The sequence below is a fragment of the Schistocerca nitens genome, chromosome 3 (assembly GCF_023898315.1).
Source record: "Schistocerca nitens isolate TAMUIC-IGC-003100 chromosome 3, iqSchNite1.1, whole genome shotgun sequence".
Classification (NCBI taxonomy): Eukaryota; Metazoa; Arthropoda; class Insecta; order Orthoptera; family Acrididae; genus Schistocerca; species Schistocerca nitens.
Window position 1 is genome coordinate 873,020,127 of NC_064616.1, and position 17,050 is coordinate 873,037,176.

Sequence of the window (17,050 nt, forward strand, 5' to 3'; positions counted from 1 at the left end):
GGCAAGGAAAGCGTTACTGAAGAAGAGAAATTTGTAAACATCGAGTATAGATTTAAGTGTCAGGAAGCCTTTTCTGAAAGTATTTGTATGGAGTGTAGCCAAGTATCGAAGTGAAACATGGACAATAAATAGTTTGGACAAGAAGAGAATAGAAGGTTTCAAAATGTGGTGCTACAGAAGAATGCTCAAGATTAGATGGGTAGATCACGTAACTAGTGAGGAAGTACTGAATATAATTGGGGAGAAGAGGAATTTGTGGCACAACTTGACTGGAAGAAGGACTCGGTTTGTAGGGCACGTTCTGAGGCATCAAGGGATACCAATTTAGTACTGGAGAGAATTGTGAGAGTGGGGGAGGGGGGGGGGAGTAAAAATCGTAGGTGGGGACCAGGAGATAATAAAGTAAGGAGATTCAGAAGGATGTATGTTGCAGTAGTTATTCAGAAATGAAGAACCTCGCACAGGATAGACTAGCATGGAGAGCTGCATCAAACCAGTCTTCAGACTGAAGACCACAACAGTAACAATCACTGGGCTGTAAGCCGCGGTTGACAACCAAAAAGACCATGCTATAAAATGAAATGGCACCCCATACCATATCTCCTGGTTGTCGTCGGCCCATATGGTGGGCGACAGTCAGGTTGGTATCCCACCGCTGTCCGCTACGTCTCCAGATACCTCTTCGGCCTGGAAGCTCATTGACCGGAGCACAGTTGTCTTCAGTGATGAGTCCGCTTCGAACTGAGCCCAGATGACAGCGAAGACGCGTCTGGAGATGTCCTGGACATTGTTAGGATACCAACCTGAATGTCGCCCGCCACATGGCCCAACAATCCGGAGTCATGGTCTGCGGTGCCACTTCCCGACTGCACACGTTGAGAGTTTCTGCTCCATGTCTTCGTGCTTGCCAAACCCTGCCTTGGCCGGCAAGGTCGCCGGATCTCTCCCCAACAGAGAACGTTTGGAGCTTTATGGGCATGGCCCTCCAACCAGCTCAGGATTTTGACGATCTAACAGCCAGTTGGACAGAATTTGGCACAACATCCCTCAGGAAGACATCCAACAACTATTAATCAATGCCAGGCCACATACCTGCTTGCATAATGGCCAGAAGCTGTTTGTCTTGAATAAATCAGCCAATTTTTCTGAAACTGTAATCATTTGCTTGCCTGTATATGTACGCCCCATTCGGATAATTCCTTCGTGGTGCTTTTTTTGTATTAGAGTGTAATTTTGGCTGACATCCGACATTCAGCTCTTTTATATTCGGTCATTCCGTTACTATGACTGTTACTATTGTCACTAGTTTTACCTGGACCATGAACTCACAAAAGCAGAGTCTTCCAAGTGTTAAAAATAAGCTGGCTTGTTTTCCGCTTTGTGTACATTACCTATATTAGCGTGTATGGTGTACGAACATTCACGGATTAAGTACTGTACTAACAGCTTTCCATATGGGATGTACTTAAATGTAATGAAAAACCTTGTGTGTGTATGCAATGTGCATGAAACACATTACAAGTCTGTAACCATCCCATAAACTCTGCTTTCGTATCGCTTCAGTATATACAGGGTGGTCCATTGATCGTGATCGGTCCAAATATCTCACGAAATAAGCGTCAAACGAAAAAACTATAAAGAACGAAACTTGTCTAGCTTGAAGGGGGAAACCAGATGGCGCTATGACTGGCCCGCTATATGGCGCTGCCATAGGTCAAACGGATATCAACTGCGTTTTTTAAAATATTTTCGTGGCATTCTCTGGGTGATCTCGTCATTCTGGAAGGCACAATGGGTCAACGCAAGTACGCATCTATCCTTGGGAATCATGTCCACCCGGACACGCAGTTTATTTTTCCTCGGCACGTTGGTATCTACCATCAAGACAAAGCAGCGTGTCACACAGCTCACAGTGTACGTGCGTGGTTCGAATATCACCAGGATTTTACCGTACTCCTCTGGCCACCAAACGCCCCGGATTTGAACCCAATCGAGAATCTGTGACACCAACTCGATCAGGCTGTTCGTGGCATGGCTCCTAGACCGAGAAATATAGCGCATCTGGCCACAGCACTGGAGTCGGCATAGCTCCACATACCCGCCAGAACCTCAGTGACACTCTGCCTGCACGTCTCTCAGTGGTCCGCGCTGCAAAATGTGATTAATCAGTGTTTTGACAGGTGGTCACATTAACGTGACTGGACAGTGTAGCTTTTAGTAGGTGGGAAAGTAAGCAGCAGGCTACAGTACCTTCTTACAGTACTCGAAAACTGCGGAAGTGACTGTTTATACGAAGGATAGAAATGAAATGAACTAAAACAGCACTTCGGGTGGATGCAAAAGAGGGCAGATCAAATGTTCATTTGTAAATCGGACTCGTGGAGTTACGAACACAAAAAATCTGTGCTAGCGGCTGCTGAAACAAGAGTGTCATCTTCCAGAAACATATGCAGAAAATCTCAACAACATTCCTTTCAATGGGTACTCTATAAATGTTTTAATGGTAGGTAACAACTACACCCACTAAAGGGAAGGTAGATTACCAGACAGTTCGATAAAAAATGCACTCTGTCACGACCCTAAGGATTATTTGTAGCGAACAAATTTAAACGGAGCGACCCTCCATTGTACACAGATTCTGTAAGAAAAATCTTCAAAACAACGACTACTGCACAATAGGCGTGAAACGAAGCATAGGGCTGTAGATAGGGAAATGGTAAATAAAACGTGTCTGGCTGTCAAAAGGGCAATGCTTGTGGGCACCAACGACTATCATTGCACAATCGTACCAAATGGCCTCTCCCAAAACTCAAAGAAATTCTAGTCCCGTGTAAAGGCTGTCAACGACTGTATTGTTGACACTGATCCATAATGGAGGGTAACAAATCAAAAGCAGAAAGATTGAACTCCGTTTCCAAATGTTCAGTTACAAAGAATAATCCAGGCCTAATAACTCATGTTTATTCTCCCATCACTGCAAAGTTGAACAATATAGCGTCAGAGTGTAGGGAAGCAGCCTACTCACGCCGTAGTAAATTCACATCAGTCTTTCCATTGTGTGCCAGCCAGTCTGCTGTAACTAGCTCTGACGTCATAAATGTTGCGCAATACTTTTAAAATCAAGTAAATAACCTGAAACGGTTCTAGCATGTCAGGAGTAATACTAAACCAATGTGTGTTGAATATCAGTTCAATAACTTTAACCATTTTCGAGATTTGGACGTTTTTCTGTAAAAATCATTGGCGCAACAGAAAAGAGCTAGAGACTTAAAAATTTATATTTAGATTCCTTTTTCATAATAATTTAATAGAAACAATACTTTGGATCTCACAAATTAAGATTTTAGTTGAAATTCAATATTTTCTGGTTTTTGTCTTAAAAATTAAGGAAGCAAGATAGATTAAGTAGGCTAATAAATAAGGCTAGGATGTTTATATTTAAGTAGACTGGAGATCCGCTATAACCATAAAGATGTGAGAAGTTTCATTTGAGTAACTATAAAACTATAGCGATAGCGTATCTCCAAAGGGCAAGTTCAGAGCTCGTCTACTGCGTGTAGTGTAATTAAATTAATTCTCTCGCACAAAATATTTAACTTAGCCACGTCAAACTTTTATTATGATTACTTACCTGTGTGCTGAATGCACATTTAAATTGAGAGCTTCATCGGCCATCAGCAAAAGAAGCTATGATTTATTCGGTAACCTAAAGTGGTGCATTACTAGCCCAGCGGCTAGTCGGGAGAGCCGATCTGATCAGGCGTTCCCTTAGCCGTCCGCACCGCGGCTTTATGTATAAGAACGCTGCGCGAGGAAGCAAGGCCCTAGTTCTCTCCAGACGCTGAATAGCACACCATCTGTGTCGGGAGTCGCGTCGCGTCGGTATCATTGCTATAAACAGCCTCGGATGCCGTATTAAGTTACTCGGGATACGCGTAACCATGGAATCATTTTCAAGTGAAGTGTTAATTCTGGGATGACTTTAATTATCTATCTTCAGTTTGCGTATGTCGTATTTTCACGTGCCGCCGCGGGACAGACATTCTACCATTATTTAGCGTGGCGTTTGATGAACATTATCATCAAATTATGGCGAGCATTCACTTAAACATTTAATTTGGACAGTTATAGTTGCATCAGCGCATTAGACTCTGAACTGCTCTGTTAGTCAGATTGTGTGGATTCTTTTTTCTTCATCTGTGACTTTCAGAATATAGCGGACGTTTTTTCACGATCGTTTTTGATTATGAATCCCAGACAATCTCCTAATTCCTCAGAGCTATAAGCTGTAGCTATAAGTGTATTTCTCAGATGAAGTGGGCACTAGGAATTCTAATTACAGGCTTCACGTTTTGCTAATCACTTTCTGGTTGCCAATATTGTAGTTAGAGAGCCAGTGTTGAGAATGGCAAAAGACAGCATAAATAATAGGAACATTTATATAACAATTAATTCCACCCGCCGCCCCACATATGGTTAAATCGGCCGGGAAAAACATTCAACATTACAAAACTTTTAAACAACATAAATTCCACCCGCCGCCCCACATATGGTGCATCAGCCGGGAAATGTTTCTACATTCTACAATACAACATAAATTCCACCCGCCGCCCCCACAAGAGGTCTTGAAAAACAGCTGAATTCACCTAAACTGAACACAGCTCCAGGGCCCCATACACCCCCTATTAGATTCTATATAGAATTTCTGGATGAGTTTGGAATTCTTTTAACCAAATCATACATATGGTACACAGTACATCTCTAAAAAAGAAAACAAAAAAAATTGTACCCAGTAGTTGAAAAAAGCATAAGTCACCCATGTCTATACGAAGAGCAACATAAGTGATCCACAGAACACCGTCCAATATATTTGACATCTATCTGTTGTAGAATTTTAGAACATATGCTGATATCGAACGTAATGAGGCATCGTGAAGAGAATGACCTCCTCCATGCAAACCAAACGGATTCTAAAGACTCGGTCATGCGAATCCCAAAACGTACTTTTCTCACATGGTACCCCGAAACCCATGGATCCAGGTATGCAAGAAAATGTATTTCTTGGCTTCTAAAAAGTATTTGACTGAGCGACGGCCAAGCTCCCTATGTCTAATAACAGCCGGATGGAGGAACAAGAACTGAAATTGTTTGAGAAGGATGAAGACTTAATTGTCTTACAGGTCAACAAAGGGTATGCTATGGTTATCCTCAGTGCCACCGATTACCATAAGAAAGTGTGTATTACAGATGGGCAAACTGAAACACGTAACTGTTTCGAAACAAATGAAACAGTACAATGTAATGTTTCGATACGCAGTTTCGAAACAGTGAAACAGTTCGTATTTTGTAATCTAATAAACCTACACATTTTATCATCTTGAATGTCTACTGTATAAGTATGTCCATATAAGCACAAATGAGGTGCGAGAGCGATAATCATATCGCAGAAAGTGTGAAACTATCACTTAGACGTCTTGGCAGGTTCGTATTTCCTGCAGCAAATGCGCTGCTTTCGTGTCCTGTGACTTTCATACTTTTCAATTGGCTGAGGACAGCCATAGCTGAAGACAGAAGAACCACCACGAACGGAACTGGAGGTGGGAGCGAACTGCAGAAACAACGGATATGCTACTGGGATTCCCACATTCCGTTAGTATGGGTAATATACCCATCCTGCTAATTTCCATGCACACAAGGGAATCATTGTGGATAATGGGCACAGTGACTATAGACTCACAAATAACGCCAAATAATTCGAATAAATTACAAAATATGAGAGAAAAAAATATTGTCTTTTAAAGTGTTTCGAACCGTTACTATAAATTCACCATGCTTCCCAGTCCTTCCCGTTCGCCATTAAACTATCAGTGATATGTCAAACAGATTGCTTGTAATTATACCTACATCAAATTTATGTATATGTCTAATAACTGTCACTCTACGCCTTGTTTTATTCAAAATGTTGTAGGCTTACTTGCGTTTCTTAATATGATTACTGTACATGACCAGAGAAGCGTATGTTATAAAAAAAAGTATAATTTAACTGAATGATTTTCACATATTCATTATTTTGAATGTGAATAGTATGCGTTGTTTTATTGTTGGTTAGTGTTTATAAAGTAGATGTTACGCCATTTCGAAATAGGACAGTCAGCTAGAAACGAAGCTTTATTTTCGGATATCTTAAGCTTCATGCTAATTGCTTGTCAAAAATATTTCGACACTCTTGAAAGTGTTTCATGAAGTGGTATGTTGTGTTTCAGTACCTGTGCCGAGCCCGAATCTCGTCCGACACAGAGCGGAATGAAACATCACTGTTTCGATACAATCATTCCATTCCAAGCACAGGTGGACTGAAACAGCTTTATTTTGAAACAACGATACAGTATCTGTGTTTGGCTCGAGATCGAATCTGTTCCGAGACAGGGGCGGAATGAAACACCACTGTTTCGAAACAGTGAACCACAGTGAGATCGAATCTGGTCCGAGACAGGGGCGGAATGAAACACTACTGTTTCGAAACAGTGAACCACAGCCGTTCCGAAACACTGAAACAGTTCCACGTATCGATACACCGTATCGAAATATAGAAACAGTGGCCAAGTCTAGTGTGTATTATTGGAAGATAGCACATGTCTGATTCTTAATGGGATACCACATTGGCTCTGAGCAGAAGGACAGGGGAGTTACTAAGGAACTCTGACCTCTCTTACGAACTTCTGAAGAATTGTAGGTGAAGAGCACCTACGCCATTCATGCTGTATGACCTGCCTAAAATACACATAGGTGGCGTACCACTGAGACCAATCGTTAGTGCTATTGGATCTCCTACATACGGGCTGGTGAAGTATTTAACTAAATTATTGTCACATATAATCGTCCATTGTAGACACGACATTAAGAAATCACAAATGATATCATTAAGCATGTGAAGATAGGTCCAAGTGAAGTCATGGTCAGCTTTGATATGGTCTTTCTTTTTACAAAGATATCAGTAGAAGATGCGTGTTTCGAAAACCGATGCGTATGGCCTGTCACTCTCATGAACCACAGACCCTGCCAAGGTGGGTTGGCTTATGTTCCTCAGTGTAGGGGTATCTGTTAAATGGTCAGACAAACATGTGGTTCGTGAAGAGATGTAGCAGCCTTTTCAGTAGTTGCAGGGGCAACGGTCTGGATTATTGACTGATCTGGGCTTGTAACATCAACCAACATGGCCGTGCTGTGAGGGTACTGCAGCTGTTTAGCTGAAAGCAGGGGGAAACTACAGCTGTTATTTTTTCTCAACGGCATGGAGCTCTGCTGTATGGCTAAATGAAGATTCCCTCCTCTAGGGAAAAATATTCCTGAGGTAAAATAATCCCCCATTCGAATTTCTGGGCAGGGTCTACTCAGGAGAATGTCATCAGAACAAACAGAACTGACATTCCACAGGATGGAGCGTGGAATGTTAGATTCCTTAATTAGGCAGGTAGGTAAGGAAATTTAAAAAGGGAAATTGATGGGTTCAAGTTAGACGTAGTGGGATTTAGTGAAGTTCGGTGGCAGGAGGAACACTTCTGGTCTGGTGAGTACTGCGTTAACAATACAAATTCAAATAGGGATAATGCGGGGGTAGGTCTAATAATGAATAAGAAGATAGGAAGGTGGGTAACCTACTACGAACAGTATAATGAATGTATTATCTCAGAAAAAAAGACTTGACACCACCACCCATCACATTAGTAAAAAGTTTACACGCCAACTAGCTCTGCAGGTTATGAAGAGTTTGAAACATGTGTGATGAACTAAAAGAAATTGTTCAAATATTTAAGGGAGAGGAAAACTTAATTACGCAGGAGGACTGAAATTCGATAGCAGGCAAGGAATACAAGGAAAAACAGTAGGTGAATATCGATTGGGGGAAGGACTGGGGAGGAAGCCACTTGGTAGAACTCTGGACTAAGCTAACACTTGCTTAATACTCACGAAATAAGGTTGTATATATGGAAGGGACCTGGAGACATCATTATGGTTCAAATGGTTCAAATGGCTATGAGCACTATGGGACTCAACATCTTAGGTCATAAGTCCCCTAGAACTTAGAACTACTTAAACCTAACTAACCTAAGGACATCACACACACCCATGCCCGAGGCAGGATTCGAACCTGCGACCGTAGCAGTCCCGCGGTTCCGGACTGCAGCGCCAGAACCGCTAGACCACCGCGGCCGGCCATCATTATGTTTCAGACTGATTATATAATGGTAAGATAGAAATTTTGCAACCAGGTTTTAAACTGTAAGACATTTCCAGGGGCAGACGTGGACCAGCCGCAATTTACTGGTTATGAATGTAGATGAAAAATGGAGGACTGCAAAAGATAGGAAATAAATGAAATGGAATATGGATAAGCCGAGAGAACTAGAGGTTGTTGAGAGTTTCAGACGGAGCTTTAGGCAATGATTGACTGAAATAGGGCAAGGAATACAGTACAAGACGAATGGGTGACCCCCATTCATCCTTTCTTCACCTGGAATCTTTGTGCATGTGATTTTACTTATTTTTATCTATTGACCTTGACTTAATTTCTTCTGTTGTATTAGTTTATATTTTAGTCCATGTTACTGCATCATTATTTCTATGTCTCATGTTGCTTGAATTTCATTTTATTTATAATCCATTCTTTTGTTTAATCTTCATCTGCATTATTTTGTCCAAAGTGCAACAAGAACTTTAGTTTTAAATTTTATGTAACTATTAAATGTTTGAATGACGATTACCATCCAAAAACATGTACATCAAGTACAAAAAATGCATTTTACCACCACTGCACAGCCAATATAAATATATTATTTAGTTTTTTTCCGATAGATCAGCATTTTCAAAGTTTTAAATATTTTGAAGGAGTATATCGAACGGCGGCTACAAGGGAAATGAACTTGAAGGCGACGTTATAGAACGGTAAGAGGAAGTAGACGAAGATGAGACGGGAAAGATGATACTGCGAGAAGAATGTGACACAGCACTGAAAGATTTACGTCGAAATAAGGCCCCTGGAGTAGACGACATTCCATCAAAACTACTGATATCCTTGGGTGAGCCAGCCATAACTAAAGTATTCCATCTGGTAAGCAAGGTGTATGAGACAGGTGGAATACCCTCAAATTTTAAGAAGAATGTAATAATTCCAAAAAAATCAGATGCTGACAAGTGTGAATATTACCAGACTGTCAGCTTGCAAAATCATGGTTGCAAAATAAATGAATTTACCTCGGGCAAGATCAGTTTGGTTTCTGGAGAAATGTAGGAACACGTGAGGTAATACTATCCCTAGCACTTCTCTTAGAATATAAATCAAGGAAAGGCAAACCTACAATTTATAGTATTTGTAGACTTAGAGAAAACTTCTGACAGTGTTGACTGGAATACACACTCTGAAATTCTGAAAGTAACAGGTGTAAAATACAAAGAGGGAAAGGTTATTAACAACTTGTACACAAACTAGACGGCAGTTATAAGAGTCGAGGGGCATAAGAAGAGAGCAGTGGTTGAGAAAGGAGTGAGACAAGGTAGTAGAATATTTCCAGTGTTATTCAATCTGTACATTGAGCAAGCAGTAGACGAAACGAAAGAAAAATGTGGAGTAGGAATTTAAGTGCAGGGAGAAAAAATAAAAACTTTGAGGTTTGCTGATGGCATTGTAATTCTGTCAGACAGCTAAGGACTTGGAGTAGCAGCTGAACGGAGTGGACGGCGTCTTGAAAGGAGAATATACTCGTAAGATGAACATAAAAAAAGCAAAACAAGGTTAATGGAATGCAGTCGGATTAAATCAGGCGATGCTATGTGAATTAGATTAAGAAACAAGACACTTAACGTAGTAGATGAGTTTTGTTAATCGGTCAGCAAAATAACGGATGATGGTCGAAGTAGAGAGAATATAAAATGTCGACTGGCTATGGCAAGAAAAGCATTTCTGAAGAATCAAATGGCTCTGAGCACTATGGGACTTAACTTCTGAGGTCATCAGTCGCCTAGAACTCAGAACTAATTAAACCTAACTAACCTAAGGACGTCACACACATCCATGCCCGAGGCAGGATTCGAACCTGCGACCGTAGCGGTCTCTCGGCTCCAGACTGCAGCGTCTAGAACCGCACGGCCACTCCAGCCGGCATTTCTGAAGAAGAGGAATTTTTTAACATCAAATATAGATCTAGGTGTTAGGAAAACGTTTTTGAAGGTATTTGTCTGGAGTGTAGCCATGTATGGAAGTGAAACATGGATGATCAACAGTTTAGACAAAAAGAGAATAGAAGCTTTCGAAATGTGGTACTACAGAGCAATGTTAAAGGTTAGATGGGTCGATCACGTAACTAATGAGGAGGTACTAAATAGAACTGGGGAGACAAGAAAGTTGACTTGACCAAAAGAAGGGATCGGTTGATAGGACACATTCTGAGACATCAAGGGATACCAATTTCGTATTGGAGGTAATTGTGTGCGGGAGGGATAGAAAGTCGTAGGGGGAGACCAGGAGATAAATACAGTAAGGAGATTCAGAAGGAAGTATGTTGCAGTAGTTAATCAAAGATGAAGAACCTCGCACAGGATAGAGTAGCATGGAGAGCTGCATCAAACCAGTCTTCAGACTGAGTACCACAACAGCAACCACTGGGCTGTAAGCCGCGGATAACAACCAAAAAAGGCACTGCTATAAAATGAAATGGCACCCCATACCATCCCTCCTGGTTGTCGTCAGCCCATACGGCGGGCGACAGTCAGATTGGTATCCCACCGCTGTCCGGTACGTCTCCAGATACGTCTTCGGCCTGGAATCTCATGACTGGAACACAGTTGTCTTCAGTCATGAGTGCCGCTTCGAACTGAGCCCCGATAACCACCGAAAACCTGTCTGGAGATGTCCCAGACATTGGTAGCATACCAACCTGACTGTCACCCCCCCATATGGGCCGACAATCCGTAGTCATGGTCTGGGGTGCCACTTCTTTTCATAGCAGGCCCCCTTTGGTTGTCATACGCGGCATCCTTACAGCACAGCGGTACGTTGACGATATTTTATGCCTCGTTTTGTTGCCCTTCATGGTAAGCCATCCTGGAATTATAGTTTCAACTGTTTGTTTTCGTGATTGCCAAACCCTGCCTTGGCCAGCAAGGTCACCGGATCTCTCCTCAACAGAGAACGTTTGGAACATTATGGGCACAGCCCTCCAACCACCTCAGGATTTTGACGATCTAACGGCCAGTTGGACAGAATTTGGCACAACATCCCTCAGGAGGACATCCAACAACTATAAATCAATGCCCGGCCGCATACCTGCTTGTATAATGAACACAAGCTGTTTCGCTTGAATAAATCAACCAATTTGTTTGCGTATACATGTACGTCCTATTCGGATAATTCCTTCGTGGTGATTTTTTTGTCTTGGAGTGTAAATTTGGTTGACCTATGACATTCGGTTCTTTTATATTCGGTCATTCCGTTACTATGACTGTTACTATTGTCCCTAGTTTTACCTGGACCATGAACTCTCAAAAGTAGAGTCTTCCAAGTGTTAAAAATAAGCTGGCTTGTTTTCCACTTTGTGTACATTACCTATATTGGCGTGTATCGTGTACAAACATTCATGGATTAAGTACTGTACTAACAGCTTTCCATATGGGATGTACTTAAGTGTAATGAAAAACCTTGTGTGTGTATGCGGTGTACATTAAACACATTACAAGTCTGTAACCATCCCATAAACTCTGCTTTCGTATCGCTGCAGTATATACAGTTACCAACTATTCGTCTAAAATTGTGAGCCATGTTCAAATTTGGTTCAAATGGCTCTGAGCACTATGGGACTTAACTGCTGTGGTCATCAGTCCCCTAGAACTTAGATCTACTTAAACCTAACTAACCTAAGGACATCACACACATCCATGCCCGAGGCAGGATTCGAACCTGCGACCGTAGCGAACCTGCGACTGAAGAGCCTGGAACCGCTCGGCCACTCCGAACGGCTGTAAGCCAAGTGTTTGTGACTATTGCAGCGCCATCTATCACAAAGCGAAAAAAGTGGTCCAACTAAAACATTCACATTTCTTTAATTACTACACGAATATTTAATAAAAAATGGGGGTTCCTATTTTAAAAAAACGCAGTTGATATCCGTTTGACCTATGGCAGCGACATCTAGCGGGTCAACCATAGCGCCATCTGGTTTCCCCCTTCAAGCTAGACAAGTTTCGTTATTTGTAGTTTTTTCGTTTGACGCTTCTTTCGTGAGATATTTGGCCCGGTCACGATCACGATCAATGGACCACCCTGTATAATCAAAGGAAACTGAGGATATATGGGCGAATTTTCAATGAGTGCTTTCGATACTGCTAATTCATATTTCCTTAGGGTTGAAGACTGCATAAGAGTGTATAGTGATTACGTATAAACTACGACGTGTGATAAATTCATTGAAATTGCGTTATTCACTATCGTCCACAGACTCACGAAACGCCAAGGAGTAACAGGCGCAGATAGTCCACTCCCACGCTGCCAGCAGCGGTATATTTGGACGGCGCAGCATTCCCGCCTACTCCCAGTCCGTGCCGGCCGACGAGGCGACTGTGGAGTCAGCCTGAATTATCGTTGGGGACAGCTCGGCCCGAAACAAGAATAGCCAATAGCATTCGGGTCGGATCACGTGTCGTCACTCGCTTGCTGCTTCGGAGACTCCAGACTGGATTTCACCGTACTCTGTTGTTTCTGTCTTACAACCAGACGCGGCCCTACACGGAGCTGCAAGGGGTGCACCGCAACCGGCGCCGGCTCCAGTAGGGCGCCGAATGCTGAACGATCGATCACTCAGCTAATTATTAATTTGTACTCTCAGCCTTCAAAACAGCTGTGACTCACATGTTCATTGCGCCCTCCTTTATGTACATTGTGTTTTGAAACAGTTTAATTCCAGTATTTACGAATTTATCTACCACACTTAGAATTTATCTAACATTACCAATCTCAGTAGCTCACAGTGAAAGATCTTTTTCTCAATTAAAAATTATAAAAAATGATCTCAGGTCGGCGTTGTTGCAAAGCAGACTAACCTTTTTACCTGTGATTAGTATTGAACACGATATCAGTGTTGAAATCAGCCGGCCGAAGTGGCCGCGCGGTTCTGGCGCTGCAGTCTGGAACCGCGAGACCGCTACGGTCGCAGGTTCGAATCCTGCCTCGGGCATGGATGTGTGTGATGTCCTTAGGTTAGTTAGGTTTAACTAGTTCTAAGTTCTAGGGGACTAATGACCTCAGCAGTTGAGTCCCATAGTGCTCAGAGCCATTTTTTTTTGTTGAAATCAGTGACTTTGTCACGGATTTTGTGTATACAAAAGCTTGCAAAGTGGCTTTTCTATAGTTTTCTCTTGTTATATTATTATTATTATTTACGTATGGGCCCAACAGTACCACGCGAGGTACAATCCATCAATGTCACCTTAGATGGTTGGCCTTCCTTTGTGTCCAAATTTGTTTCATCCTTTCAGTATGAAGTCTCTCTCTTTCATCAGACCACAGTGTTCCAGTTTGTTTTCTAATTTCCCTCTGACCAACTTTCCAAGCAAATATCTTTAGCCTGAATGTTTTTCTACATCTAACTTCTGCCAGAGTTAAACCAGCTACTTCAAGATCCTCCTTACTTGCAGCGATCCATTTAATTGGCTCATTTTTGGCCCTGATTCTCTTTTCGTAGAATTCTACTATTTGTTTTGTCAACCTAGTGGGTGCCATCCTAATGTGCCCATAAAGTGTAAGTCTTCGTTTCCACATGTCACCATATATGACTGTGTATTTTTCTATTTCCTTATTACTTCTCAGCCTATAAGTTTCTCCACCAGTAATTTTGGGCCTAATATTTTCCTAATAATCTTTCTTTCTTCTCTTTTAAATTTCTTCGATATCCCTCTTTCTATTTAAAATCAAAGTTTCTGCTCCATAAAGACATTCAGGTTTGCTTCCAGTGCTGCAATGCCCAAGTTTACTGAATTTAGAAAGTGGTTTTTATTATAAATATTTTGTGTTAATCTCTGCTCCATAAAGATATTCAGGTTTGATAACAGTGCTGCAATGCCTAAGTTTACTGAATTTAGGAGGCGATTTTTTATTATAAATATTTTGTGTTAATCTGAACGCAATTGCCATTTTTGGAGAGCTATCTTCGTTTGCAGCTTTCACCACACCGTTTTCTTGTATTATTTCCCCCAAGTATTTAAACTGAGAAACACTTTTTATTTTGCCATACTTTGTATTCAAAAACTTTGGTGCCTATTTGTTGCACGTCATATATTCCGTTTTTTCGAATGATACTTGTAGTCCTACTTTTTCCGCAACTTCTTTATGAATTTCAGTTTGTTTTTGAGCTGTGGTAATAGCCCTAGTTAAAAAGCGAGGCAATCTATTCTTATATTACTTGTTATTTTGTTTTTAAACTGAATGAGCAATTCTATTTTTGTTTTGTAAGTGGGATAATAAATGAAGATTTGAATTAGTAGCCCTGCTAGTCAATTTCACCATCTGGAGGATGGGCTGTGGGGGAGGGGGTGGGGAGAGCAAGATACGAGGGTGAGTCAAATGAAAACCTTAAATTTGTAATAACAAATCGAAATTTCGCGCCGTTATCCTGTAAGTTGGTAAGCGTGCTACAAACAGCGTGCAGAATGGCCTGTAGGTGGCAGCATAGACCAGATGCACACCTACCGTCGCAGTATCAGTATAAAGATGGCCACCCCACTTGCGACTTGCACCAGGGAAGAACAGTGTTCTGTTATTCGGTTTTTGCGTAGTGAAGGTGTGAAACCTATTGAAATTCATCGACGAATGAAGGTTCGGTACGATGATGCATGTTTGTCACAGCAGCAGGTCTACGAATGGAGTAGAAAGTTCGCAAATGGTGTGACTTCAGCGGAAGATGCTCCTCGTCCAGGTTAGGCACAACGAGTTGTGACTCCACAGAACATTGCAGCAGTTGAAGCAATACTGAAGGAAAACCGCCGAGTGACACTGAATGACATTGCAGCATGTTTACAAATTAGTCATGGGTCAACACACCACATTGTGCATGATGTGCTCCAGTTTCACAAAGCGTCTGCAAGATGGGTGCCACGGCAGCTGACTCCTGAAATGAGAGAACGACATGTTGATGCCTTTGAAGAACTTCTTAGGCGCTTTAAACGAGGTGATGGCTTTCTTGCAAGAATCGTTACTGGGGACGAAACCTGGGTTCATTTCCACCAACCGGAAACGAAGAGAGCGAGTAAGGAATGGCGCCATTCCTCATCACCAGAACCAAAGAAGTTTCGAACAGAACCATCAGCAGGGAAGGTTATGCTGGCGTCATTTTGGAGCATTACATGCCTAGAGGGACCACTGTCACCAGTGCATCACACACAGATATCCTAAAAAATCATCTGCGGCCTACAATCAAATCAAAGCGACGTGGATTGCTGTCAGAAGGTGGCCTTTTGCAACATGACAATGCAAGGCCTCACACTGCCTGTACAACAGTGGCAACAATCACAGACCTGCATTTTGAGTGTCTTCCTCATCCACCATACTCACCAGACCTTGCCCCAAGTGATTTCCATATGTTTCGACCACTCAAAGACGCAATGGAAGGAAAGAAGTTCCGTTCTGATGAAGAGGTACGCCACGCGGTGCATGAGTGGTTGTGCGGACTACCAAAAGAATTTTCTTGTAAAGGAATTTATGCACTTTGTAAGTGCTGGAGGACTTCCATTGAGCGTGGGGGAGATTATGTTGAAAAGTGATACAGCTTTGTACCACTTCTGAACAATAAATAATATTTATAAACATTTAAGGTTTTCATTTGACTCACCGTCGTAATACTAGTACCCCGGCGACGGATAACCTAGGGCCCCCTCTGATTGTACCTTGCGTATTATGACAGTATGCCGATTCAAGGCAATGGCACATTGAAGATTTATCAGAAACATCGCTCTTCGTACGATTTGTTAAAACTAAATTTCAATTACCGACACATCGGCGATAGAATGCCTTTAATAGAGCCTAACATCAACACTATGACCAAGTTTTGAATGTGAACAGTGTGGTCTTGTGGTTAGAGGCATCTGATCGTGGTGTCGACGACAGCAGGTTAGTGTCCTGCTATATGCTAACATCTTTCTTTCAGTTTTCGCGTTTGTAACTGATTCTGATTCTTTCTTATTCATGTAACAGAAGTATGTCCTGCAATATTCGATATTATTTACATATAAGAGTGTGCTGTCTCTGGAACGAGTTTCTTCTATTTTGTGACTTCAGTCCGATTAAAAACGAAAGATGAAACTCCTGCAACTGAAAAGACCAGCAAAGATATTTTTAGTCTCGGTTGTTACGAATACTTCGATGTTTACTCATTTGTCGTGATTTCCGAGGGTGTGGTTAGGCAGGAACCTAACAAGGAAAACTCCCCATCGCACCCCCTCAGATTTAGTGGTAAGATGGTCTAGTGGATAGACTGTCAAAAACTGAACACAGATCAACCATGAAAATACAAAGGTGTATTGACTGTGAAAAAAAAAAACAAAAAAATACAAAAAAAAGCAAAACAGAAACAGTGCACGGTCCAAGAAAGAGAAGTACAGTATCAGCAAAGGCATCATGGATAACTGTTAGTAGTGTTGGACTCCCAAGGGGTGAGCCGTGTTCAAAACTCCATCGTGCATTTTTTTCACAACATTATGAGCTATCGGTCCGGCAATTGGGATGTTTGTTCTCTTTGTGTAGTCTTGGCAGTTGTCATACTACACACTGGTTATAGAATATGATTCATGCGGTAAGAAAATGTTACCGCTGGAAGTAAATGTGATGAATAGTGAGAGCAGGCGAGATACCACATATACGTCTCACAGAAATGAAAATAACAAATAAACGGATGTGAACTATGTTACAACAAAGGAATTGAAGAGTCAAGACTTCCAAAACGGAAAGCGACTTCAGAAATGTTAAAAACATAAGTTTTGACAGAGCACAGAGAAACTGTGTGATTGTGAA

General features: G+C 41.7%; 1 protein-coding gene across 6 annotated transcripts in view; it reads right to left on the bottom strand.

Annotated features, from left to right (window-relative positions):
• The window catches only part of LOC126248911 (battenin), a 247,016-nt gene that overhangs the window by 196,835 nt on the left and 33,131 nt on the right, over nucleotides 1-17,050 (bottom strand). The gene's annotated exons all lie outside the window — the stretch shown is intronic.